Source organism: Fundulus heteroclitus, chromosome 21 (assembly GCF_011125445.2).
Source record: "Fundulus heteroclitus isolate FHET01 chromosome 21, MU-UCD_Fhet_4.1, whole genome shotgun sequence".
NCBI lineage: Eukaryota > Metazoa > Chordata > Actinopteri > Cyprinodontiformes > Fundulidae > Fundulus > Fundulus heteroclitus.
Genome location: NC_046381.1, coordinates 9,027,765 through 9,044,838, shown reverse-complemented (window position 1 = coordinate 9,044,838; position 17,074 = coordinate 9,027,765). Strand labels below are relative to the sequence as shown.

At 40.0% G+C, this 17,074-nt stretch overlaps 1 long non-coding RNA gene across 1 annotated transcript in view; it reads left to right on the top strand.

Annotated features, from left to right (window-relative positions):
* LOC110366945 overlaps positions 1 to 12,393 on the top strand; it is a 42,610-nt gene extending 30,217 nt beyond the window's left edge. Inside the window, exon 4 of the long non-coding RNA XR_004927387.1 lies at positions 11,621 to 12,393. This is a non-coding gene — a long non-coding RNA (uncharacterized LOC110366945). The remainder of the gene's footprint in view (positions 1 to 11,620) is intronic.
* Positions 12,394 to 17,074: the final 4,681 nt, after the last annotated feature.

Genomic DNA, 17,074 nt, shown 5'->3' with positions numbered 1-17,074 from the left:
CCCTTTTATTAGGTAAAGAAAACAACATTTGGCACCATTTTGGGTACTTTTGGATAAACAGTGCCAAAATCCCAGCTTCGCCTGGCACACTGCCCACTAAAACCTCTGTGGAACAAATGTGCTTCAACTGATTCAGTCCTACTTGGCGACAGATGATTGTGAAGAAAAATCTGAGGCTATTCCTGGGTTTTCACAAGAATCTTTAGAGTATTTTGCACAAATTAGATATTTTCTTTGTTTAATCACAATAGTGGTTCCACTTGAAAAATACTACTTTATATCTTACCTTTACACAAGAACCAAAAGTTTACATTTAGACTCTATAACTGTGCAACTACTCTTGATTTATTTTGTTGTGTATTTTCAGGCGAAAATTACTCCTAATCCCCTTAGCGATTCACAGGTTTTAACTAAGCTAGTAGCATTCAACTGAACTACAAAGTAAAAATGAAGAGATGAGGAAAACAAATAAGCCACAAGGAGGGAAAAACGTACAGGACTTAAACAGAAGTATAATTAAAACAAATACTAAAATTATGAGGTGATGTCACAGTTGAATGTGAACAGGAATGTTTAGGAGCCAGGGCTTTTGAAATTAAGGTCAAATTAGTTTAAAAACCAACAAACAGTTGCACTGTTTTCAATCAACCAGTTCACGACGCAAAGCGGAAAGGAAAATAAAAAGTATAAAGTTACTAAAAATAATCAGCTGAATTAAAACAGTTGATGTTGTCTCAACAAGCCTTCGCAGGAAGCGATGGACTAAGATGGTGTTGTTTAGGACGTAAACTCACAATCTGGCTATAGGTTAGCGGGCGTGATGACGTCACATCTGAAATTAGCAGCCCAGGTTAACAACAAAGAAATTGTTCACTGTGGCATTACTTAGCAACCCCTTTCAGTCCCACACGTACTTTTAAGTATCATGAATACAAATATTAATGTGTGGACGAGCTCTGGCGGAGTGCTGCGGCTGATTAACAGACAACCAGAAGAGCTGTGCAGTAAACCGTCTTAGCATTAGCTGAGCTTTTAGCTTTAGCATTAGCTAGCGTAACAGTGATTCAGCACGTTTATAAGTACTGCGCATATTTATGCAGGTTCGTGAGGGGATATGACAGAAAATTACAGATAGAATGGAACAAGTTAATCTCGCTGGAGTAAATGGTAAGTGGACTGAATTTATATAGAGCAAGAAATTGTTTCGTTATTAGCCTTGAGGTCATTAGGTGAGAAGCGGGGGACACACTGGACAGGTCACCAATCCATCACAGGGCAACAGAGAGACGCACGGGACAAACAAGCATACAAACAGACAGTCACAGCTAATGGAAATTTAGAGAGACCAATTAACCTAACGGTCATGTTTTTGGACTGTGGGAAGAAGCCCAAGTACCCAGAGAACCCATATATGCACAGGGAAAACATGCAGAAAGACCACACGCTAGGTTCTGAGCTTATTACAAAAAGGAAACTAAACGTTAGTAAAAAAAAAAAAAAGAAAAAAAAAAAAGAAATTAGTGTATTTGTTCTTGATTTGAGCAGGTAAATAAGATTATCAGCCAATTGAATGAGTGTTTTGAGCCCTAAAATGGGAGAATTGTATATACTGCACTGGAAATAAGATGATGGAGATGAGTTGTTCCTACTTTAAGTGCAAAAATCTCATTCCATTGGCAGATCATTTAAACTGGCCTGCTCAAATGAAGAATAAATACACTAATTTCAATAAAATGTACTTCCTTTTAGTTCCCTTAGGACCCTAAGCTGAAGCCCAACAGTGCTTGTAGTTCATGGATGGTCGATCAGGCATCAGAGCGCTCCTGATTTCCCAGATTTTAACACTCTGATCATCATTGGAAAGGCTTCCAGGAGACATTCATTTAAAGATTAAAACAAATCGCTGTCTTCCTGTCACGATACTCTACCACTTTTTGGAAATATAAAGTGCAGGGGAGACTTTTTGTGATGTCAGGGAAACCTACATTCAAACCCACTTTCAGGGGATTAGCGGGAGGCATCAAACTGTCTGAGATGTCATCCATTCCCACAAAGACTCCAATATTTTTAGGAGCTGTAAAATTTCACAGAAAGCCAAACCACTGCGTTCATACCCCACACCAGCAGCACCAGCAGCAGCACTGGAGGCTTTCATGCACTCAGGCTTCACAGAAACATGGGAGTGGTGATAATGGTGTGGTGGGTGGTGTAGGTGAGGGGGGGGGGGGGGGGGGGCAACTGCAGATGCTGAATTTCTCACAGTGGCAATTTCAAGGACGCCAGAATGAATTACACGTAGGAAGTCCGCGTCTGGTGAAATCTCCCTGCCTAATCCATACACAATCCCATCCTTCTCAGCTAATTTCATATCTGCAGCAACCCCCCCCCCCCCCCCCCCGAAAAAAAAAAAGTGCATGCACAGACCCATTGCTGCTCACTCGCTTTCTCGTTCTCAAGACGTGAGCCGCGATTTGCATGAGCTGTAATTAAGAGGCTTTGGGATTTAAGATACTGATGTATGCTCCGCTGAGCACTGGGAGGTGAACTAAATCAAGTGGCATTCAGTTAATAAAGGGCAATGAATAACAGTCGCTCCTCAATGTGTCTTTCTTACACCTCAGTGGGGTTATTTCATAAACTGTTAAGGAGGCAGAGAACAAAAAGGGAAACTATCAGCTGCTATCAGGGGGGGGGTGGCCGGTTGAGCTGTGTGATGTTTGTGTGTGTGGAGATAGTGATAGCAGAGCTCATGTGTGAACCAGCAGCCTGTCTGTGTTTGCTCCATCCTTCACCCTGCTCCCATCCACACAAGGCCCCCCCGCGCTGCCTTTTCCCTCCTCTGCCGGCGTCTTATCAGGGGACGGCTCGTCAGGGACACACGTGCCTCCGTTCTGACACTGACCGTGGGTCATTGAAATGCAAACAGAGAACACGCTCGACCAAATGGGGTCGCAGAGTGGCAAATATTTGGCCAGGACTTTTTTTTTTTCACTGATGGAGCCGGCTTGTTTATGGTCGATGGAACAAGGTTAGAGCAGATGGCCCGGGCCGGTGCATGGAGAATTCGTTTGAGCCGTCCTCAGATCAAATAATAAAAAAATAAAAAAACGGGTTAAGAGGAGAAAAGGGCTGAGGTTTGCCCTTCAATCTCCTGTCATTAAAAATTAAACAAGATGCCAATAAAATAGTATTTTAAGCTCTTAAAATAATTGTTTTCCAACACTTAAGCCACATATGGCTCACTAAAAGAAAACGATGAGTAGAGCATAAAAAAATGTATTGTTCTGAAATGATCCTTATCTTCAAGCTGTTAGTCACCCAATCAGAGTACGGCGAACTACAGGAGAGTAGCTCCCTCTATCTATCAAAACCAAGAGAGAATCAGCAGCTCTGAGGGATTTCCCCTGACTATTACAGCAACATCCACACTTACCGGTAAGAGAAGAAGAGAAAAACCCTTTGGGGTCCCTTCATTTTATGCTCCACCTTTGTGTCCCGTGGAGGCAAAAATGTCCCTTCAAAGCACACTATAGAAATATTGTGTCATATTTTCTGATCCTAATTCTATTTAGCTCTGCATTTGCACTCCCTCGTCACCACACCAGCAAATACTCAAGCTTTCTGATTATTTCTAACCCCTAAAATTACAATTCTGAATGGGAGTCAATAGGAAAAAAATTTTTCAAAGGACACAAATTGCTCAATTTAGTTTGAAAGACGTATGAAACCCCAAAAGAAAACGTTTAGAAAAATCAAAATTGACCCCAAAAAATAAAATCTGGTTGGATTTAGTTAAATCTGCATCAATACAGCCAAGGCAAAAATCTAAATCTGCAATGGAGGAAAAATTAACAGTAAGAAACGTGGTTTTAATGTTTAAATAAGTCGTGTTGCACAATGATTGGCACTCTGTGCTGTTAATACTTTGCCAATAGGTCAGCACCACGTCGTCTTTTATGATATTTCATAAGGTTGGACAATACAAAGAAAGAGATTTGTGAAAATTTACCTTTCCTCAGCCTTTTATGTTCTCACCTCTTCAGCTCAGCCCACGCCTTTTCCAATGAATATGGGTCCAGGAACTGTGGTGAACATGGAAGATTTTGTGTCTAATGAACCGTTCCTTTAGTGATTTGGTTGGAGTGTTTTGGATCATTATTCTGTATAAAGACCCAATCCTGACCCATTTTCAGTTTTAAAGAGTCCACCAGAGTTTTATTGGAAATTACCCATTATTTCAATGACATGTTTCCTAGAGCCTTTGGAAGAGCAGACCCACAGCATGGCGGATCTTGTACTATACTTAACAGTTGGCATGAGGTGCTTTTCCCTGTTCATTTAGTGTTTAATACCAAACTTTGTGTTTTCGCTGCAAAGATCAAACTTACTCCAATGTAATCAAAGTACACAGTTTCAGTTAAAGTCCCTTTAGAGTTTAGTAAACTCTCCATCTTCATATTTTTCCAGCATTGGTGCTAAAAAAAACGGCACAAAGACTTGGGAACTCCAAGATCTGACTCTTTCCTGCAGTTCTCTACATACCAGTGAGCTTTAGAGATTTTACCATCATTCTGACTGCGTGGTGGTAAATAATCTTGCATCTTTGTTTGGTGTTGTTTGCCACAGTTCCTGTTGTTTTTAACTGTTAATAATTGCTCTGACTGTAGATATGTGTAAATTAAAACGAGAAGCAGTTTTCTTGTCACCATTGTTGATAGGTATGTTTTCTTGTATTTTCTACTTTGAGGAGCCGGTAATTGAAATAGACCCAAGAGATTACCAATCAAAGTTTCCCAGACTTTATGATAAACTTAATTAAAATATGAAAATGCTGCAGTTATATTACGCTTTCTTGTTCCACATTGAAAAAAAACTCACCACAAAGACTGGATTGTTCTTAAAGGGGACCCGTCACGCAAAATTCACTTTTTTTCTCATTTTCTTTTTGATCTACTGTATATAGGAAGATACACTGTATATAACTGATGCACCTTTTCCTACTTTTGGCACCTTCTCCTGACTACTGACTGACTATTGAGCTGATGTGACAAGTGAACTTCTCCAATGTGAGATCAATAAAGACTATCTTATCTTATCTTTTGCACATTTTTGTGCTTCCACATGGGTCTATACTGCTTCTAGAAGAATCAGAATCAAGTAGCCAAGTAGGTTTGCGCTTACAAGGAATTGGACTTGGTATTGATGGTGCAGACAAAAAATAAGAATACAGTAAAATAAAAAGTAAAAGGATATATACACGGAAGCTGTAAAAGGATATATACACGGAAACAGTCCAAGCAGTAAAACAAACAAACAAAAAAAAACATCCAGCTGTTTTATTTTATTTATTTTTTCTCTGGGTTTTTTTTTTTTTTTGTTAGTTTGTTTGCTTTTTGTTTTTGTTTTTTTTGAATAAATGTTTTGTTGGTGTCTGGAAAACGAGCCGTTTGAAAATCCTCCCGATGATTACATCACAATCTGCGGCCATTGCCCCTCATCTAGCAACCAAAGCTCAACACACGTCAGGATTTACCAAAAGACTCCCAATTGAAGGAAATCTCTGTCCTACTGTTCGTTGCAGAGCTCCAGATGATGAAGCTGTACTGAATGATGTCTCTTGTGTTTTTGAATTGCTCTTTGGAACGCGTATTGGCCACTGACAGCCCTGTGTCCATTTAGTAGTTTATCATTCAGAAACCTTTGCTGCATCCTTGCTGGTTGTGCAGGAGGCTCCACTTCTTCTGCTTCTGGCCCTGACTTTTCTCCATCTCTTTGCAGCCATAAGTTGGGGGGGGGGGGGGGGGCGCAGGCAGTGACTGCTTATTTACATAAGAGTGACAGAGCCCTAAAACAACTCATTCTGAAAGAAGTTAAAAATAGAGGAAACTGAGGAGGTGAAATCTTGTTATCTCAGAATGGTTAAAAAAATGTAATGAACATATTGTGTAGCCCATATCCATGTCTCTAAATGTTTAAAAGAAAACATAATGTGCCCCCCTGCACGTCCCAATGCTCTTATGTAATATGGGTAAAATATTTTCAGAACTTTTCATAAATATCTTAACCAGCGGTTTTTCTTGCCTATCATCCGGCAACAGGCAGTTAGATGAACAATTATTTATTTCAATTTGAACATTTTAATTTTAGTCTGAGTTAGACTAAACTATAGACAGGAAAACAAACATAACATTTGCACTGCAAAAAGAGAACCAAAAGTAAGTAAGCATTTCTTGATATTAGTGTATTTCTTCTTGATTTAAGCAGATAGATAGGATGGAATAAGATTCTTTGCACTAAAAGTAGGAACAATTACTCTCCATTATCTTATTTCATGTGCAAGGTATCTAATTATCTTATTTTAGGGGTAACTATACTCATTTCATTGGCAAATCAAGTTATTTAACTGCTCATCTCAAGGTAAAATGCACTAATTTCAAGAAAATGTTACTTACTTTTAGTTCTTTTTTGCAGTGTGCTTCTTATCAGCATCTTATGACTCAAAGTCAGGAATTTTACATAAAATAACTGGATGTGCTGCCTTTTTACTTCGGCCAATCTAAGTGTGATCTAATATTTCAAAGTTTCTAAAAGAAACAAAAAATGTTTCTCCTCAATCCCGGAGCTGTCAGGCTTTAAATTGGTTAAATCTGGAACACAAGTGGAGGAAAATGAATCCGTTTACAACGTGAAGTTGCTTTATTTTATTTTTAGTCTGTAAGCCAAGTGGATTACTTTCAACACTGAGGAAAAGGCTCACAGTTAACTAACAGTAAATCAAACACCCAGAACAGAAACCAGACGAAAACATCTGTTTCCTGCGAATCAAACTTCTTACACCTTCTGAAAATTGGAAATTGTTTTGTTTTCTTTCTTCTCACAAATTGCCACTCAATTCCGTTTCCCCTCATAAATCACCCTAAACTGTCTGAGGGATTTTTTTTTCTTAGTACTCACAGGCAACAAACTCCCACCGACTGACTCTTTGGTTGCTTTCAGGAAATGCTGAACTTTGGTGCATCATTAAAATATTTCTCAGGCTATAGAAACTTGAGGTTGAGTTTAACCGTGGGCTGTCGTGAGTAAGTACAATGATATGAATACATTCTTGGAAAAAGTGTCTTGATTATGTCTGTTGCTTTCTTTAAAGACAGCATTTAGTTTTATGAGCAACTCGAAAGTGAAAGCTTTTTTTTTTGCGTGTGTGTGTTGCTCTTTTTTAATCATATGTTGCAGGTAAATATGCAAAAAAAAAAAAACTGTTTAAAAATAATCACATGCATCACTGTCAAATAGACGTGAGTCATTACCGGTTTCACTGTGTGTTTTTTTCCAAAGAACCTGACCTTCTCATGATTCCTCTAAAGTGGTCTGAAAAAGTATTTCCCTCCTTGCAGATTTCTTCTTTTTTGCGCTTTGTCACACTGACATGTTCAGGTCATCAAACAAATTCTAATATCTGATAAAATTCACTGTTTCATTAATTAAGTGTTCTCGATAACAGGGGATGAATCTTTTACAACTCTGAAGAGGAATTTTGACCCACTCTTCTTTGCTGAATTGTTTTAATTAAACCACAATGGAGCATGAACAGCCTGTTTGAGGTCCTCCCACGGCATAGGGCGAGCCAGGAGGAACTTAAAAAAGAGGAACTAGAGAGTGTGCTTAAACAATAGAGGGTCACACTTGCCAGCTTTCTTGGCCAGGTTTGAGTGATTCAATGAAGGTACCCACCATCTTTTGACTCCCGGTGTGGTTTTCATCTTGGTCATAGATAAGTGGACCAGCTCTTTACCCACACTAGGTCACTTAAGGCCCGTTTACACTACACTTTTTTAACCGAGCCGAGACCAGTCCGAGCTTGGTAACCGAGATAACTCTTGTGTGTAAACGGTCAGCAGACATAACCGGGCCGTGCTAACTGTAGACCAGTTCCTGAGCAGGTCTCGGACTGTTATTTTTTTTTATCCCGGTTATCTGATAACGAAGAGCGCATGAGCAGACCGCGTCATCCCCTTACAGTCAGCTGATTGTCCGTGTTTTTTCAACCGTGTCTGGCTGCACATCCCGATTCACACTCCATTAAGACAAATTTCAGACATTCATAATAATACTAGCTTCCTTACCGTGCCACACGGTTTCCAGAGATGATTCTGCTTAGCAGTGTTAGGAACCTCAGTGTCTGTCATTGTTTCCTGCGTCTGTAAATCCTTATTAGACGTTTGTTTGTCTCATCCACTTCCCAAAAGCCGACTCTGTCTAACCATAACATCATGAATGTTACGGGCGCCGCCATTTTGATTTGCTAGGTACCGCCTTTAATCCCAGAGAGCTGTAGTACCACAGATCGTCACTAGGAGGCGAGGAGCAACCAAGGAACCGAGATAGTGTGGTGTGTAAACGGTCATCTTGGCTTGGTTAACTGATCCAAGCTCAGACTGGTCTCGGCTCAGCTCGGTTAAAAAAGTGTAGTGTAAACGGGCCTTTAGGGAGTTATGGGAGATCAGTTGTCCACTTGGGTTCTGTTCAATCCGGAAAAGGCATATGACCGTGTCGCCTGTGCTTTGATGGTGTCAGGTGTCCGGGAAACCTCTAATAGCTAAACTCTGCCTCACATAACGGAGCTCTGTTGGCACAAGTTTTACTCCGTAAAGACGGTTGCTTGTCAGCAATCCTGTTTGGGGTAATCTTGGACAAGATTTCAGAAGAAGGGGGCAGATGATGTTTACATTTTTTTTTTTTTTTTGCATCTGCAGGCCATGATCTTAGGCATGCACCAGTATTGTTCACAGCCAAATTGTAATAGACTAGAAAGAGATTCGGCTCCTACAACCATGATTCTCAGTCAAGACTTCGGTAAGACAGGTTGACCCAGTACCTTGAAACGGCAAGATGGATTAGGGCTCAATCTGCTGTATTATGGACATTGCTCTGGTCTGTTGCGATGAGTAAAAATATAAAGGTCTTGATTTATAAGCCTGTTTAGAAACAACAGACATCAATGAACTTCCTCTGCAGGGTGGCCAGACTCAACCTTAAAGATAGGGTGAGGAAGTCTGTCTCACACACACAGATCACAGATGAGAGCTGCCGTTTCGCACCAAAAGTAGTCAACTGTGATGGTTCATGCATCTGATTAGGGTGCTTCCTTGGCACCTTCCTGTGGAGGTTTTCAGAACATGGTCCACTGTCTTCATGCCTGGGGACAGATTAAGATCTGTGCAGAGAAGTGTTTGGGAAAGGATGCATCACCTCTTTGAACTGATCTTGTTGTACAATTTCTGTTCGCTGCAGGTCTTTAGTTTTTTGTGTTATGGCATAAATATCAAACGTCAGAAAAAGTATCATTCTTTTCATTGGTCCTGTTTGATTGGTTTGATTGGTTGGCCAGTTAAAAAAATTGTAAAACTGTTTTGTTTTTTGGCACTTCTGATAACGTTTCTCAATCTTCAACATATACTGTAATATACAACATGTGAGAAAAAGATACAGGGAGAATGCTAATAGCTTGTGTTTCTATTGGCGGTTACCCTGGTCATTAAGCATATTAGTAAGCAAATGGTTTCCAAACTGGGAACTGAACATTGTAGAAGTTTTAGATTGAAGTTTAACTCCAGAAGTGAACGAAAACAACAAATATTTAGCTACTTAGTTTGTGTTTATGACACAAATGTCAAAATTTCTTATGAGTAACACTAAGAGCAGCCCAAACACCACCGATTATACTTGTACCGCAATTTAAGAAGCCATTTACTTTTGCAATATGTAACAATAACAGTTGTTTCTGCTTTTGAAATTCAAGCAATTAGATAACTTTTGAGTATTAAGTTTTTATGTTAACATATGTAGATTTAGGTATCTTTCTTTAAGGGTTATCCTACTGTCAGAATGTTTTACCTGCCCATGCCTACCACTCACTGAAATATGAACACTGCTGTTCTTCTGGATCTGACTTAGACTGCAAAACGTTTACAGGAAACATCCCCAAAACAAGCGGGGGGTGGGGGGGGAGAGTCACTCTATGTGGAGATATTACCTCCCAGGTGACATCTCAACTGTAAACCCCTCCTCATCGTACCTGCAGGCTGTTTGAGAATACATCAGAAACTAGCACATCTTAATTTAAAAGTGAGGATTTTTTTTTTTTTTTCCAGACATGGAAACTGGTGAGCTCAGCCGGCTGTAACATATTCTTTGCCTTAGCATCCTGCCCAGAGAGCTGTGTTGTGATCCGACCCCCTATCTCCCTGGGAAATGATGCTTTTGACATTTATAGCTGCCGAACATCCGTCCCTGACGCACTTGTTGTTTGCTCTTTGTTTTATTGAGCGCGATGAGTCAGACTTTCCCTTCTACTGTCCGGCTCGGTCGACTCTGTTACCACAGCGATTTATCCTCCAGACGGCAATCGCACCATGATTGATCAAACCACTGATGCTACCTGACGGTGGCACTGAGGATGGAGCGTATTTTAAAACGTACGTCACACAGATGAGTTATCAGGATGCCATCAGGAGGAGGGGGGTGAATTTAAATATATGACCTTTTGTTTACCTTGATGCACCAAATAGAAACTTAAATATCTATTATTTTTTTAATAAAATTTTCTTTTTAAATCCAGCAGGAACGTCCAGCAGATTTATTTTTAATTTCCACAAGAGCCGTACGTTAAAATCTGCAACTATATTTGCTGAGTTTAGAAAAGAAATCCAGTAAATATCCCTGATAGAGTGAAATCATGATCAACCAAAACACTTAGGTGTTGAAAAACTGATTTAGGCTTTGAGAGTTACTGATAATGTTGTACTGAGCAACTTTAAGAGCGTTCTGATCTGTAAATGTTTTTAATAATCCATTAGATTGGTTTTGTTATTATGTTAAAACACAATAGCAGCCCCTCTTTCGTCCAACTCTGAAAAGTCAAATGAAATCAGAACAGCTATATATATTTTCTTGTCCTAGTGGATCAAGCTGAGTACATGTTTAACATATGAATGCGATCTGCATGCCTTCAACTGCTTGTTATAATTATTGATCACTCAAAATTAGACCCCGTTCTAACAGAGGTGATTGACAAATCCTGGTTACATGTTCTCTCCTTTTCTAAATGTCCTATCTAATTACTAACTTATAAAGGAACAATAAGTGAGATGTCTACTTTAAAATCAAACTAAATCATTCTATTTTCTCACCTGGGATGGAAGTAACATTCCCTATAAACAATCGGTCCTCTCCATCAACAATGTCTTAGTCACGTTTTTCTCCTGTCAAGCCTAGAGGTACGGTCCAGAACTACTTCGGTTCAGAGTGTAGCCTGTGTTTACTTCCTGGTTCCTGAGCCAATCATATGAGGGTTCCCAAAACAGAGCACAGCATTTGGTATTTTATTTTTGGCAAAACAACCGCAGCCTGGAAACATGGAAGCCAGTAAGAGAAGCGGACCAGAAATAGGACAGAATATAACATTATATACCTGTGTAAGTAAAGATACAGTGGCATTTCACAGCAACAATGCACCGTTGAGTCTTATAGCTCCTTTAACTGAGGGGGAGAGGGAAACTGAACTTTAATTAAAAACTAATTACTGACGCTGTACATTGTCTATACCTCCTTGTCCTTGCAGGAACCCCGGGGGAGCTGGGGCTTGTGTTCAACGGCTATTAGGCGAGAGGCGGGATACACCCTGGAAAGGTCGCCAGTCCATCACTGTTCCAACACAGAGACGCACAGAGGACAAACAACCCTGAACACTCACACCTAAGTGCAATTTTAAAAGTTTTTGGACCATGGGAGGAAGCTGCAGTACCAGGAAAGAACCCACACATGCACAGGGAGAACATGCAAACTCCATGCAGAGATTCAAACCGGGACTTCTTGCTGCAAGGCTACCAACTGTGTCACCATGCAGCCCTACTACTACCAGCATATTTCACCAGGATTTAGAGGGTTTATGCTGTAATATAGAAATGGTCACCAATTGTTTAAAAAATAGCATACTGGTTGCATCATGATGTGTAATTTATTTTTCAATTTTTTATTTTATTTTTAACGTGTCCTGTCTGGCAGTGTATCACTAATAATCGCTTTCTTGGTGCCAAAGAGAGCCCAACAGATTTACTTTCATAAGTGGAGCATTACTGCTTTGATGTGCAATTTAAACAGCTGAAACCAAACACTTACACTAATATCATTAAAGGAAGCATTAGTTTTTTCTCAGATTACACCTTTGGAAAAGTGCAGATAATGATGATGCGCTGGATTTATAAATCTGAGTTATTTGGGGAACGCTAGCAAACAAACAATGCACATTCATTGGAAAATCAAAAGGACGGAAAGGAAGTTTTTTGACCAATCTGTATAATATGATTGAATTTGATTTTGGAAAGTGCCTTGAGATGACATGTTTCATGGATTGGCGCTATATAAATAAAATTGAATTGAATTGAAATTATCCTAGCAAGGTATTTACTGTTTTTATTCCTCCCATCATGGATGATAACTCCTAAAAACTTGTACTCGTTTGTTGTATATTGCAGAGACCTATGTGCCTTCCTGAAATCTGTCACCCTTACTGTAGAATTCATAACCTTAATCCCAGATAAGAAATATTTTATTTGACTTATGCAAAACAAATGTTAAACTACAAAGATAAAGTCCTCAAAACCAAACACTGATCTTTAATTTTTAATTTCCCTCACTGATGTCAAGCCGAAGGATTTTAATTGCCTTTGTTGTGACAGAAAAATTGACGGGGCCCTTCAAAATAGAGACTATAGAGATATAGAAGTATAGAGATATAAAAATATAGAGATATAAAAATATAGCTATAGAGAGATAGAACATAATAAATAGGTCATTTATATATATATATATATATATATATATATATATATATATATATATATATATATATATATATATATATAATATGGCCTATTTATTATGTTATCATGAGTCTCGTATATATCTGTCATATTGTTGGCAATTTTCTGGCAATCAACTACAATCAGTCCGCCCTGTCGCTTTTGAGATCAATAATGATAATTTAAAAATCACAATACATACGCGCCAGTGGTGCGCATGTCCACTAGGACCGCATGTACGGTAGCCTACTTTGTTACATGACTCAGGGACTTCGGCCAACAAGGCTGATTAAACTCATCACAAGCATAATTTAGCTGTAAAATCAGTGGTGAGGAGGTGGATGTGGCTCATTTTTCTCATTCTGTAATAACCGGCTGCTTCAGGGAAGAATGGGGAATGGCACCTGCATGATAGCTGACTCTATTTTCTCAGCTTTGCATGGAGTCGGGGCAGCGCATACAGGTGGAGACGACATGACTCTTTTATTACTTTGTTTAACACAGCGCAGAGCTGCTGTCTTCAATCACAACGCAGACCGCAAAATATCCAGTGGCCGCGCAATCCGTGAAGTCATCAAAAATGGCGGCCACCATAGTTCTGGCCGTGGAACTTGTCCCATTATTCACACTAGTGAATTTCTCCATTGTGAGATCAATAAAGACTATCTTATCTTATCATAAACCCTACGCTCTTCTATGAAGTGTGCACTTGGTGGAAGTGCACTTAAGGGCTCGAGTACGCAGGTTACAAGCGTCCAAAACAGGAGGACTGGGACACGACGGGTTATGTGTTGGATATGCGCCTCTGCATCATAACTGTGACACCAAAAATGACGGGACCGTAGCTGTTTTTGCAATCTTTACTGCTAAAAATGATTAAAATTGCAACGAGTTTTGAAGAGAACAAAGCGCAGGAACTAAATTGTGAAAAGATTGAACATAGCAGAGCAGGTATTGCCACAAATGAGAAATTAATGGAAATAATATAGTCAAATATATACACAAAATAAATTTAAAATAACTAAATATATATATATATATATGTATATGTATTGTGCCTTTCATTAATGATAGTACCTTGATGTGACGATTTCTTTTGTTACTGAAAATAAGCAAAAAATAATACACATTTTATATCTTTCATAACTATTTCTTTATTTTATTTTTTACAACTTCATCAGCAGCTGCTGTGAGGTGAAAAAAAATCAGCATCGCACACAGGAAGCATAACTGGTTGCTTACTTGCTCAGAAACACACTTTCAGATAAAATAAAGATAGATAGATAAATAGACGAGAATTACTTGGTGCTTTCAGACATTTGAGAGTGTAAATACTTCATAGAAGTTCAACAAAACCGAAAGAATAAGATTAAACCGGCTGCTACTGTTTGACGAAATGTCCTTTTTATAAGTAAAAAATAACCAGCATGTTTGTTTTAAGTAACGAAAATTGGTGATCAGTCATTTATTTAAGACGGCAGTATGAGTTTAGCTCTTTTTAGATAAAAATTTTTCACCTTGAAGCTCAAAACGTCGCATGTAGCAATGAATTGTGGGTAATACACTTCAGCATCGATGCAGACGAAATACCACTCTGGAGGATCGGGACACACTATCCACTCCCTCAGCGGGAACGCGCATTTGAGGGGCCCCAAGGGTGGAAGTGCGAATATTGGGACAGGACCTAAAGCCGGGCGTACACTGTACGATATTTTCAATCGTGGTACTCGTATACAGCTCAAACTGTACGACGAAACCGCGGAGTTTAAAAGTTCACAGCTCTCCGTATCTGTTCTAACTCTGTGCGGCCCAACGCTCTGATACGACTTGACTAAAGTCCCTTTAATGAAAAAGTTGCGTCAACTCAGCGGGGGCCGCCATTTTGGCTCTACACTTGCCACAGGCAGGCGCTTTAACACTGTTATGCGCGTTTCGCACCTTCTAATACCCTGCAGACATAATATCTATGCAAGCAGCTCACATGTGGGCCTGTTAATGTCCTGGTGCCGACTGGCACCGGGACATTAACAGGCGCATGTGAAGTTTATTTAATAGTTTTAGTGTGTCTTATACATGCAGTATGAGTGGTCAGGCAGGTGAGTTTTCTTCCATGATGGCTGCCCTTTGGCATCGGATGGTGCAGAACGCTTCTTTGGTGGTGGGCGAAGTGTCTTTGGTGTCTTTGGTGTACGATGGTGGAAGATGGAGGGCACTGCTGTCTTCTTCAAGGGACGTTTCCCATCTGTACGATTCTGCTCGAACTGGTACTCATCAAAATGAGACTGCAATAGAAATTTTTAGCAATAAATTCTATGATTATACACAATGATTAGGAATAGTGACTCTGGAACTCAGTTTCATAGCAGTGGCAGTACTTATACGCGATATATTATGTTTATAGAGATCAGTATGACCCTTAAATTGATTACAGTGTCTGTCTTTAAAAAGAAAATACAACAGCACTGGCTGAGTGGTACATGTACTAGTAGTAGTCTAGTGATAACTTTATCAGTCAAGGCCGTGGGCACAACACCCTGGCATGGTGGCTGACTTTCACAATAAAGCGATATTCGATGTAATCACGAGTAAAAATTAAAGAAATCGGTTGCTCGCTGTATTGTCAACACGCTGAGCCTAGACCCAAAATGACCGCAGGAGATCACGTGACCCGAATACAGCGGAACGCCCATGACGCAACTTTTACTAAAGGGACTTTAGACCTGACTGCTCACACTGTACGTTCAAAACCCACACGTCGGACTCAGCCCCGCAGAGAGATGGCGCTACTCGGACTCAAAATGCCAAATCTCAACAGTAGAAGAAGAAAAAGATGGAAGTGTCAGTGCTCTCTGTTAGGGAGGCTCACTGGAACGAAAAGTTGCTCCTCCGTAGTTTGAATCCATGTCACACGTACCACCGCCATGGTTCTCTCCGCCATGCAACATGTGCTCACGATCACCTCACGAGGGCTGACTGAATTTCAAACATTTGTGTAAAGTGCCTCATTTAGATTTAAAGAGACCGCACCAAAACAAGTTGCTCTCAGATGCACCTCAGACCAGGGACAAAGAAGGGGAACCTGGTGGCAAATTAACGAGGAATTCAGACCAAAGCGTTGGACTTTGGAGGTTGGAGGCTAAACGCTGTGAACCACCGTAGTAAACTATCTTGACCATATTAAAGTCCAGATTTTTACAGGATATTCAGCTTAGAGGCGTTAGAGCAAATGATTAGATGTTAGCTGTGCTCATTTTTGCTTGCTGCTTGTGACCAATTTGCAACGTTAGCTCCATAAATGCGTTTAGCATGTTACCACAAGGCCATGAGGAAGTGCAGGAGTGCAATAGAGTAATCTGGGGCTTGTTCCTGTGTCCGGCAGTGGCAATACTAAAAGCTCATGAAATATTCATAGTCAGGCATGCTAATATGGACAGAGATTGGATCTGATGTCACATTTGAGCTCTTGGTGTTTCACTGAGGCGGTTTGCTGTACATTCATTCAGGTTTTCAGGAGTTTTTCAGCTGGAAACAACCACCTGGTAATTAGACAGTAATTACCTAACTCTCACTTTACAGGACGTTAAATAAAACTTAAGTTGATGGAAAAACCCTAAACCAAAAAGAAAAAAGCTGAAGTTAAATTGCATTATTTTGTGTTCATTAGTCCAAACAAGCTAAAGTATATCCACACAGTCAGGAATTTAGCTTTATTTCCCTCCTGTATTTGTTAATTGATTTCAAGGCCGTAGTTACATTTTTTTTACTGTGTAATTATAATTATGCATCCGTGATTCAAAGAGTTGAAGATGTTCCATTCACACATCCTAACACAAAGCTCTCTGGTTCGCAGTTTCTCCTCTTTTATTTGGCTGAAGCGCGGCGGCCTGAAAACTGACAAAAGAGAATCCAGTCTTAGTTTTATTATCATCTGTAGCTTTAATGAGGATACCACACAAGAGTAGCATTTTAGCAGGCTGCTTCAAGGCCTAATGGAGGGAGCGCTGGCTCAGACTGAACTTTAATGAGGCGAGCTGCTTAGGGATGCTGCTTCGATTCCCCCCCCCCCCCCCCACCACCACCACCACCACCACCACCATTAATCAGCACAATCCTCTCCGCTTTCCATTTTCTCCCCGAATCTGAACAGTCTTTCTCGTTTTCCATCGTCTGTAATTACGCAGCAGATTCCTGCCTCCCTCCCGTAGGCAGTCTCT